Source organism: Schistocerca cancellata, chromosome 6 (assembly GCF_023864275.1).
Source record: "Schistocerca cancellata isolate TAMUIC-IGC-003103 chromosome 6, iqSchCanc2.1, whole genome shotgun sequence".
In the NCBI taxonomy this organism is placed as follows: domain Eukaryota; kingdom Metazoa; phylum Arthropoda; class Insecta; order Orthoptera; family Acrididae; genus Schistocerca; species Schistocerca cancellata.
Genome location: NC_064631.1, coordinates 710,026,963 through 710,038,166, shown reverse-complemented (window position 1 = coordinate 710,038,166; position 11,204 = coordinate 710,026,963). Strand labels below are relative to the sequence as shown.

At 44.2% G+C, this 11,204-nt stretch overlaps 1 pseudogene; it reads right to left on the bottom strand.

Annotated features, from left to right (window-relative positions):
* Positions 1-10,237: 10,237 nt before the first annotated feature.
* Positions 10,238-10,355, bottom strand: LOC126089809 (5S ribosomal RNA; annotated as a pseudogene).
* Positions 10,356-11,204: the final 849 nt, after the last annotated feature.

Sequence of the window (11,204 nt, the reverse complement as noted above, 5' to 3'; positions counted from 1 at the left end):
GCCACTCATATCGTGCGTAATAACATTTGCTTAAAGATCATGATCAGTACTCAAAAATCGACCTTTCAAATGTTTCTAAGCCACTTATTTCATCAATAAATCACATGTTCTTCACATTCTTTCGATCAGTCACAAAATAGCATCTCTTCTGCTTCCATTAATTTTAAGTGGTCATTCCTCTCTAGGTCGTTCCGGATGGCTGCTACCCCTAGATACCTTACGGTATTTGCTGCTTCTAGCGAGTTTTCACCAGTAGTGGAATCGTACAGTTTCATTTATTTAAATACAAAGTCAACTGCAAGTCGCTTGCCGAATGTTGATCCCCTGCTTGTCTTTCTAGCCGCTGGTATGCTGACGTTGCAACGTTGCTACACACAAAGGCATCGTCCTCGAGGAGGCACAAGGGGGCACAAATGTTATCCACAATATCATTAATACATATTGTAAATAGTAACGGCCCTATAATATCCCTTTCGCGTACTTCTGAAATTACCTTCACACCTGCCGATCTCGTCCCATTAAGAGACGTATTGAATTCTTTCTGCGATGAAGTCCTGAATCCAGTCCCGAATCTGGTGCGATACTACGTACGTTCGTTTTTTGTTCACTACATGATAGTGCGTAACTGTGTAGAATCCCTTCGGGGAGTTACGGAGCGCGCCATCATCAGTCTGGTGCTATTGTCGTCGAGTGCACTCTGGATTTCATGGACTGAGAGAGTGATTCATTTTAGACAGGACCTCTACTCACGTTACACATGTTGATTTTCTTAGGTCAGATTTTTGTTCTCCAAAAACATCACATTTCATGAATATAAAACAACTTCCATGTGTCTACTGTAAGTAGGCTGTTTATGTTTTCTTATTGGCAACGTTACATAGCGCTCTGTACGAAAATCACTAGCTGTGCTGTGTGCAGTCTGTGGCTAGTTTGCATTGTTGTCTGCCATTGTAGTGTTCGGCAGCTGGATGTGAACAGCGCGTAGCGTTGCGCAGTTGGAGGTGAGCCGCCACCAGTGGTGGATGTGGGGAGAGAAATGGCGGAGTTTTGAAATGTGTAAAAATGGATGTCATGAGCTGCTGTATATATTATGACTTTTGATGACTATTAAGGTAAATACATTGTTTGTTTTCTATTAAAATCTTTCATTTGCTAACTATGCCTATCAGTAGTTAGTGCCTTCAGTAGTTTGAATCTTTTATTTAGCTGGCAGTAGTGGCGCTCGCCGTATTGCAGTAGTTCGAGTAACGAAGATTTTTGTGAGGTAAGTGATTTGTGAAAGGTATAGGTTAATGTTAGTCAGGGCCATTCTTTTGTAGGGATTTTTGAAAGTCAGATTGCGTTGCGCTAAAAAAATATTGTGTGTCAGTTTAAGCTCAGTCCTGTACAATTTTTCAATGGGGACGTTTCACTACTACATATTGGCGTTAGCGATACAGGTCTACTGTCATGTGCCTTTGCCCGACAACCCTTCTCGGAAGCTGGAATGAGAAATTCTAGAAAGTTGTCTTTATTAAACATTATTTGAAAAAAAAATGCACAAATGTCAGTCACTTGTTGATAAGATCTCAAAGAGCTGCAAAGTTTCGCAACTTGTTCTAACTCTAGAACACTAAAGGGGTGAAACGTTACACTGGTACTAAACCATCATAAAGTTTACTACTACACATTTTATTCAAAGGAAGACGTAATTTATAGGTTATGCAGTGGTTAACTGCAGTTAGTAGGTCTACAGCCGCATGTTACATACCAAATTAAATGCAAAATGTAATGTTTTACACGCTACTGCAGTCCTAGATTTTACAAGGATGTAGAAGTGGAGGATTAAATGTTCAGAAGTATAAAAAATCTGAAGAGTTGTGTGTTCTAAGGCTACGTATTGTGTAGTAAAGTGTACACCGTCCGTCCAAAAAATTTCCGAGATTGATTTCATTCCTGGCGTATAAGTGACATCAGCACAGTAACTACGGTGTCAGCCACAACTAACAACTATGAACAACAGATATGCACTCGACGAGTCATTCGTGAGCACGTGGTGTTAAGTAGTGCACGTGCGATCGTAGTGTGTGAAACTCGTTGTGTGTCAAGTCGCTGTAGAGAAACTCACTGAACAACTATAAATAAAGTGGTCAAGACATTCTCCCGAAAGTTTTGAGGAATAGAAAATTGTACGCAAAGTTCGTCCCGCATACCTTGATTCCCGAAAAACACAATGACCTGTGGACCCCTGTCACGACTTGATTGAAATGAAAAACGGTGACATTTCTTTTCTGGACGAAATCATGACGGGTGACAAGACATGGTGTTATTAATGCAGACCTACCAAAAAACGAGAAAGGGCAGAATAGGTCTCTCATGGTTCGCCAAGAGGAGGTGCGAATGCGACGTGCGAGTTGCACAACATCCCAAAGAAGGACTTTTGTGACAATTGTACTTCGCAAAACAGTATAGTCCATACAAATCACATTTATTGGTGACCGGATTCGGTACAAAGACGGACCATCTTCAGACCGTACTCAAAAGTTGATGTGCGGAGACGGATCCACGGAGAAGGAACTGCAGAACTGCAAAGGCCTCCAGATGCCATCAACTGCAAATCGATCACTGTTTTTCCCCAACATGTTTTAGAAAACACTTTTCGGACAATTTAATGTGACTGTATGAGCATTCCGTGCATTGTATTCAAATGGTGGAGCATTATTTATAACACCTGATGCATTAAAACACCATCTTAACTCTTCCCCACCTTTTTACTAATCTCCAAAGTTTTTCAGACCTGCAGGTATTTTTCCATACAGTCTTAAGAAAGTAGTTCCAAAGAAATTCTGAAAGTACGTAAATGTGCACTTTTACTAATTTCAGAAGAAAAGAAAGAAACACCACGCATCGAAAAATATCACTTTAAAAAAGGAACACAAAGTTTAACATACGGAAACGGATCAACTACGTAAAACTGAAATGCCAATCGTTTTACGGGGTGCATTCAAGTTCTAAGGCCTCTGATTTTTTTTCTAATTAACTACTCACCCGAAATCGATGAAACTGGCGTTACTTCTCGACGTAATCGCCCTGCAGACGTACACATTTTTCACAACGCTGACGCCATGATTCCATGGCAGCGGCGAAGGCTTCTGTAGGAGTCTGTTCTGACCACTAAAAAATCGCTGAGGCAATAGCAGCACGGCTGGTGAATGTGCCGCCACGGAGAGTGTTTTTCATTGTTGGAAAAAGCCAAAAGTCACTAGGAGCCAGGTCAGGTGAGTAGGCAGCATCAGGAATCACTTCAAAGTTGTTATCACGAAGAAACTGTTGCGTAACGTTAGCTCGATGTGCGGGTGCGTTGTCTTGGTGAAACATCACACGCGCAGCCCTTCCCGGACGTTTTTGTTGCAGTGCAGGAAGGAATTAGTTCTTCAAAACATTTTCGTAGGATGCACCTGTTACCGTAGTGCGCTTTGGAAGGCAATGGGTAAGGATTGCGCCCTTGCTGTCCCAGAACATGGACACCATCATATTTTCAGCACTGGCGGTTACCCGAAATTTTTTTGGTGGCGGTGAATCTGTGTGCTTCCACTGAGCTGACTGGCGCTTTGTTTCTGGATTGAAAAATGGCATCCACGTCTCATCCATTGTCACAACGGACGAAAAGAAAGTCCCATTTGTGCTGTCGTTGCGTGTCAACATTGCTCGGCAACATGCCACAAGGGGAGCCATGTGGTCGTCCGTCAGCATTCGTGGCACCCACCTGGATGACACTTTTCGCATTTTGAGGTCGTCATGCAGGATTGTGTGCACAGAACCCACAGTAATGCCAACTCTGGAGGCGATCTGTTCAACAGTCATTCGGCGATCCCCCAAAACAATTCTCTCGATCGTGTCATCAGACCGGCTTGTGCGAGCCCGAGGTTGTTTCGGTTTGTTGTCACACGATGTTCTGCCTTCATTAAACTGTCGCACCCACGAACGCACTTTCGACACATCCATAACTCCACCACCACATGTCTCCTTCAACTGTCGATGAATTTCAATTGGTTTCACATCACGCAAATTCAGAAAACGAATGATGGCACGCTATTCAAGTAAGGAAAACGTCGCCATTTTAAGTATTTAAAACAGTTCTCATTCTCGCCGCTGGCGGTAAAATTCCATCTGCCGTACGGTGCTGCCATCTCTGGGACGTATTGACAATGAACGCGGCCTCATTTTAAAACAATGTGCATGTTTCTATCTCTTTCCAGTCCGGAGAAAAAAAATCGGAGGCCTTAGAACTTGAATGTACCTCGTAATTTGACGCAGTTACGCAGTTGGGAAGCAGCTACCATTTTGCAGATTTCTGGTTGTCTGTCACAAACTGTGATGGAATATATATAATTTGTCATCCAAAATAGAATCAAGTCCATTCCGTAACGTGCTGCTCTCTAGAGAGGATTGAACCAACTACAGCTTACTGTATCCACGTGACAGTGCTTTGCAATATGGAACGAAATCAACTTAAGAATGTCACACTTTTTGCTTGTTTACGTATTGGTGATTATCAGAAGAGTGTTTTCTTGTATGCCATTCTTTAAAAAACACGTACTGTTTTCATACAAATGTAATACAGAGGAGAGTCATTGGTGTCTTTGTGTTCGGCAGAAAATACAAGTCACTAATTTTGTGGTCTGGTTTCTGTGGAGGGCAGAACAGAAACATAAAAATGATTTTGATGTTGAAGATTGCTCTATAGGAACATGCTATCCTTAAAAAGATTACCCTAAAACTTCTTACTTCCGGTCATTCATTATTGCCGAACGACAGCGACTTTGGTGATATATAAAGTGCACTAAAAGGCAACAAGGGCTGCACACCCCAGAAGATTACATCACTGTCCTGCAACACGCCAGAAGAAACACCCTCTTCAAGGCATAAGGTAGCAATGGAAAACTTTTTGAGTACTTCACCGTAAAAAAAGAAAAACAGTCAAACAAGAATAACCAAGGGGAAACCTTATTCAGTGTTCATGACAAGAACTTCGATGAGAATTTTGTTGAAGTACGGGGCTATTACAAATGATTGAAGCGATTTCATAAATTCACTGTAGCTCCATTCATTGACATATGGTCACGACACACTACAGATACGTAGAAAAACTCATAAAGTTTTGTTCGGCTGAAGCCGCACTTCAGGTTTCTGCCGCCAGAGCGCTCGAGAGCGCAATGAGACAAAATGGGGACGGGAGCCGAGAAAGCGTATGTCGTGCTTGAAATGCACTCACATCAGTCAGTCATAACAGTGCAACGACACTTCAGGACGAAGTTCAACAAAGATCCACGAACTGCTAACTCCATTCGGCGATGGTATGCGCAATTTAAAACTTCTGGATGCCTCTGTAAGGGGAAATCAACGGGTCGGCCTGCAGTGAGCGAAGAAACGGTTGAACGCGTGCGGGCAAGTTTCACGCGTAGCCCGCGGAAGTCGACGAATAAAGCAAGCAGGAAGCCAAACCTACCACAGGATGGTGCTCCACCGCACTTCCATCATGATGTTCGGCATTTCTTAAACAGGAGATTGGAAAACCGATGGATCGGTCGTGGTGGAGATCATGATCAGCAATTCATGTCATGGCCTCCACGCTCCCCCGACTTAACCCCATGCGATTTCTTTCTGTGGGGTTATGTGAAAGATTCAGTGTTTAAACCTCCTCTACCAAGAAACGAGCCAGAACTGCGAACTCGCATCAACGATGCTTTCGAACTCATTGATGGGGACATGCTGTGCCGAGTGTGGGAGGAACTTGATTATCGGCTTGATGTCTGCCGAATCACTAAAGGGGCACATATCGAACATTTGTGAATGCCTAAAAAAACTTTTTGAGTTTTTGTATGTGTGTGCAAAGCATTGTGAAAATATCTCAAATAATAAAGTTATTGTAGAGCTGTAAAATCGCTTCAATCATTTGTAATAACCCTGTAAATATTCAGAGCCGCAGTGCAGACTGCCCAAAGTCCGCACCAGACCTAACAGCATTCTTGGTACTTTTATGTCCAAATAGTAAACCAGTATCACTAACAAAATTACATGATGTAAAATTGATAGTGCATCTCATTCCAGAGTATGCCAGACAGTTTTATGAAAACTTAATTTCAGACCCTGATACTGTGGATAATATTGATGTTATTTATGGTAAATTTGGTTTCACTATGGAATAAACTTCAAGCACGTCAGCATGTAAAAGAATCAGATGGGCATAAAGTGTTTATGTAATCAACGACAGTAATAATAATGTTACCTTAAGTGTCGAAGTACCTACTTTCGTAAAGCGTACAAAAAACAAAACAGTAACGAATTTGACGTAATGTTTCAACTATTTTTTTTTTACTTTCTCATTTTGCTACTTTTAGATTCACATTGTGATTAAGCACTTGTTCAAACATGGATTCTGAAGTGCATCTATGTCTCTTGTATAAGTGTTGCTTCGTTTTCCTTCTTTCCAGTCACAAAGCACAAGAATCTAGCCCTAGTGTTAAATTTTAAGATAAGCAATAAGCAGCCAACTCCAGTTTCGTACCCTGCTCTCGGCAGATCAATAAATGTCGAGTCATATGTATTAATATGACAGAGCATTAGAAAATGTTTATAATGCGAAAACTGCTTTTGAGATAATGACATGTTTAAATTACATACGTAAATTTGTGCTAAAACATCTGGGGTTAGTTCCATATTGCATAACCACGTCTAATTGGAGTATTTGTGTGGTCGCTCAGCGATGCACACTTCTACCTCGAGGAAGTCAAACTTGGTGGCAGGGGTTTACCAGCAACTACGGGAGCCCTCACCCTGGTGGTACGCCCTCTGCTCTACAAAATTACGCAAAGGAATCTGTGCGCTACTGTGTATATGGCCCACGCGCATCCGTATCCCCTATACGCTTACGTGACGGCAGTACAGAGCCACATATTACCTTTCCCTTTCATAAACTTGTCTACCATACCTGTTTCAAAACTACTCGGAGACACGAGACATACCAGTGGTATATTTCGACATTGTGGATTCACAAACGCCGAAGCTCCTAACAAAAGGAGGACCGAATGACGTCAGCTCCTTTTCCGTCACGGCTCGCTGAACACGGTCGTTCGTCCAGAGCAGTGGCGTGTGTCGTGGCGCGCGTGGGCTGCTAAACTGCTAATGCCGCCGCCGCTGCGGATGATGATGATGTGAGAGAAGCTGTCGAGCAAATTGCCGCAGGAGGCCCGTAGTGACACAGTAAAGGGACCGCCATCTGACCGCTCGGCGCTCCGAATACACTTTTACGGCGCGGATCGGCCAATCCACAACAGCTCTCTACCGATTTCTTCGCGTGTTATTACGTCTCAATTATAAAACGTTTCGTCCTTTTAAAGCGCTATAAATTACTTTAAGTGCTCAGTAAACACAGACTGGGACAGGACTGCGCCTTTACGACGCGTTGCCGCAAAAAGGGAAGTGCCGGAGGAGGAGGAGGAAGGAAGGACGGAAGGAAAAGAAAAAAAAGGAACAGTGACGTCGGAGCGGCGGGCTTTGCTCCTCCAAAGCAGCCAATCAAAGCGCGAATGAAGCGGGCGGCCTCTGGGCGCGCCACGAATTAAAACATAAATCGGAAGCCGAGTACGATTGGAAGCGAGATGTAATCGTCGGCGAGCGGAGATTAGCCATTTCACAGGCAAACAAGTCGAGAGCGGGCCCGAATAACCTGCCGTGACGCAATGTGGCAAAAATACAGTCGGGCAATCGGGGCGGCGCAGGCAGTCGGAAAATGTTGTATCGGCCGCGGTCCGACTAACGCCCGTACAAATGGAGACGTCGGGTCGGGTGCGGTCGATTCTTCTTCACGATTAGTGGCCGCCACCAAATGAACTATCTGCTCCGAGCGCTTCAGCCGTGCGGATTTAATTAAAATTCTCCCCGCCGTAAAGCTGGTTCGGCGAAATGCCGCTGCGAATGACCGCGCCACATGCTCACAGGTGTCTCTTGCGTCAGTGATCTGAGCCGCGTTTTTAACCTTAGAAAACAAGTGTTTTGTCTCCGTAATTGGAGTTTAACTTGTTTGAAATGCTAGAACTGAAGATCCTGTTCGTCGTTTTTCAATGTAAAAGATGGATAAAGACATCACACGCCGTCTGGCAGCAAAGTTATGACGTATTTCAAGACCACGGTGTACGAATGTTTGTGAGGCTGTGCTCATCTTATTTCGAGACAGCAGCGAAGGCTAATATTCGTTTGCGTGTTATGCAGCTACATACAATACTGGACATTAAAATTGCTGCACCGAGAAGAAATGCAGATGATAAACGGTTATTCATAGGACAAATAAATTATACTAGAACTGACATGTGATTACATTTTCACGCAATTTGGGTGCATAGATCCTAAGAAATTAGTACCCAGAACAACCACCTCTGGCCGTAATAACGCCATTGATAAGCCTGGGCATTGAATGAAACAGAGCTTGGATAGCGCCTACAGGAACAGCTGCCCATGCAAGATACCACAGTTCATCAAGAGTAGTGACTGGCGTATTGTGACGAGCCAGTTGCTCGGCCACCATTGGGCAGACGTTTTCATTTGGTGAGAGATATGGAGAATGTGCTGCCCAGGGCTGCAGTCAAACATTTTCTGTATCCAGAAAGGCCCATACAGGACCTGCAACATGCGGTCGTGTGTTATCCTGCTGAAATGTAGGGTTTCGCAGGGATCGAATGAAGGGTAGAGCCACGGGTCGCAACACATCTGAAATGTAACGTCCACTGTTCAAAGTGTCGTCAGTGCGAACGAGAGGTGACCGAGACGTGTAACCAATGCCACCCCATGCCATCAGCCGGCCGGAGTGGCCGAGCGGTTAAATGCGCTACAGTCTGGAACCGCACGACCGCTACGGTCGCAGGTTCGAATCCTGCTTCGGGCATGGATGTGTGTGATGTTCTTAGGTTAGTTAGGTTTAAGTAGTTCTAAGTTCTAGGGGACTTATGACCACAGCAGTTGAGTCCCATAGTGCTCAGAGCCATTTGAACCCATGCCATCACTACCGGGTGATACGCCAGTATGGCGATGACGAATACACGCTTAGAATGTGCGTTCACCGCGATGTCGCCAAACACGGATGCGACCATGATGATGCTGTAAACAGAACCCGGATTCATTCGAAAAAATGACGTTTTGCCATCGTGCACCCAGGTTCGTCGTTGAGTACACCATCGCAGGCGCTCCAATCTGTGATGCAGCGTCAAGGGTAACTGCAGCCATGGTCTCCGAACTGATAGTCAATGCTGCTGCAAACGTCGTCAAACTGTTCGTGCGGATGATTGTTGTCTTGTAAACGTCCCCATCTGTTGACTCAGGGATCGAGACGTGGCTGCACGATCCGTTACAGCTAAGCGGATAAGATGCCTGTCATCTCGAGTGCTAGTGATACGAGGCCGTTGGGCTCCAGCACGGCGTTCCGTATTACCCTCCTGAACCTACCGATTCCATATTCTGCTAATAGTCATTGGATCTCGACCAACGCGAGCAGAAATGTGGCGATACGATAAACCGCAATCGCGATACCCTACAATCCGACCTTTATCAAAGTCGGAAACGTGATGGTACGCATTTCTCCTCCTTACACGAGGCATCACAACAACGTTTCACCAGGCAACGCCGGTCAACTGCTGTTTGTGTATGAAAAATCGGTTGGAAACTTTCCTCATGTCAGCACGTTGTAGGTGTCACCAGAGCTAATAATTTGCATATCACAGCATCTTCTTCCTGTATGTTAATTTTCGCGTCTGAAGCACGTCATCTTCGTGGTGTAGCAATTTTAATGGTCAGTAGTGTATTTGTTGATACAGTTCGTCTTCTGTTCTTCCGAAGATACTATTAGCAGTTGCTTCAGCTCAGAATCTAACAGGGAATACTAAAAAAATGGAAAAACAACGAAAATGAGCAAAAGCATGTCTTCCAATGCACGAAAATTCTACTGAAAGCAAAACCAGCTGCCCTCTTGGGTAACAACGAATCTAAAGAAATTTATCACCAATAGCACTCCGTCTTCAGGCCACAAGTGGCCCATTGGTACCATCCGACTGCCGTGTCATCCTCAGCTGAGGATGCGGATAGGAGGGGCGTATGGTCAGCACACCGCTCTCCCAGTCGTTATAATAGTTTTCTTTGACCGGAGCCGCTACTATTCGGTCGAGTAGCTCCTCAATTCGCATCACGAGGTTGAGTGCACCCCGAAAAATGGCAACAGCGCATGACGGCCCGGATGGTCACCCATCCAAGTGCCGGCCACGCCCGACAGCGCTTAACTTCGGTGATCTGACGCGAACCGTTGTATCCACTGCGGCAAGGCCGTTGCCCCCTATCACTAATAGAGGAGACAGTATTTAGTGATTCTTCCAAAATATATACGCCTGAGAATCTTCTAGACCTAGAAGTTCAACAATTAAATCGTTGCGGGACGGTTCTTACGTTACCAAATTAACATTAGAAAATACCAGGTTACTCTTTCGGTAGTGGCCAGAAATAGTGACAGCTCTCTTACTTGAAGTTTGACTAAAACAGGCCACCGTCTAGTTGCATTTATCTGCAGCAGTGTGTAGCGTCTAAATTAGAGTAATCTCTTAGAGAAATGTACTGTAGTTCTGCCTTAGGAGTCAAGCCCATTGTGCTGTATCGCAAGCATGCCGGAAATCGTTGCAGCATAAAAAAAACCATTGAAATGGCTATCGAAAAACAAATTAGTGAAGTTTTTGGAAAAAGCTTTTGTATGACAGCAAAGATATAAAATTGAGAATCCTACTCATTCGGATCATTATTACATCGTACAACAATACGTGTCATTTCCTGAGGTTTTCCCTGCGGACAGTCTATTACATCGTTTTCGGACGTGAATTTCTGTATGGTGCGAAAAGTGGCAAATGGCACTAAACAAAGAAAAGTGCGAGGTCATCCACATGGGTACTAAAAGAAATCCGATAAATTTTGGGTACACGATAAATCACACAAATCTAAGGGCTGTCAATTAGACTAAATACCTAGGAAATACAATTACGAGCAACTTAAATTTGAAACATTGTGGGGAAGGCGAAACAAAGACTGTGGTTTGTTGGGAGAACGCTTAGAAGATGCGACAAACCCACTAAAGGGACAGCCTAAATTTCACTTGTCTGTCCTCTGGTGGAATACTGTTGCGCGGTTTGGGATCC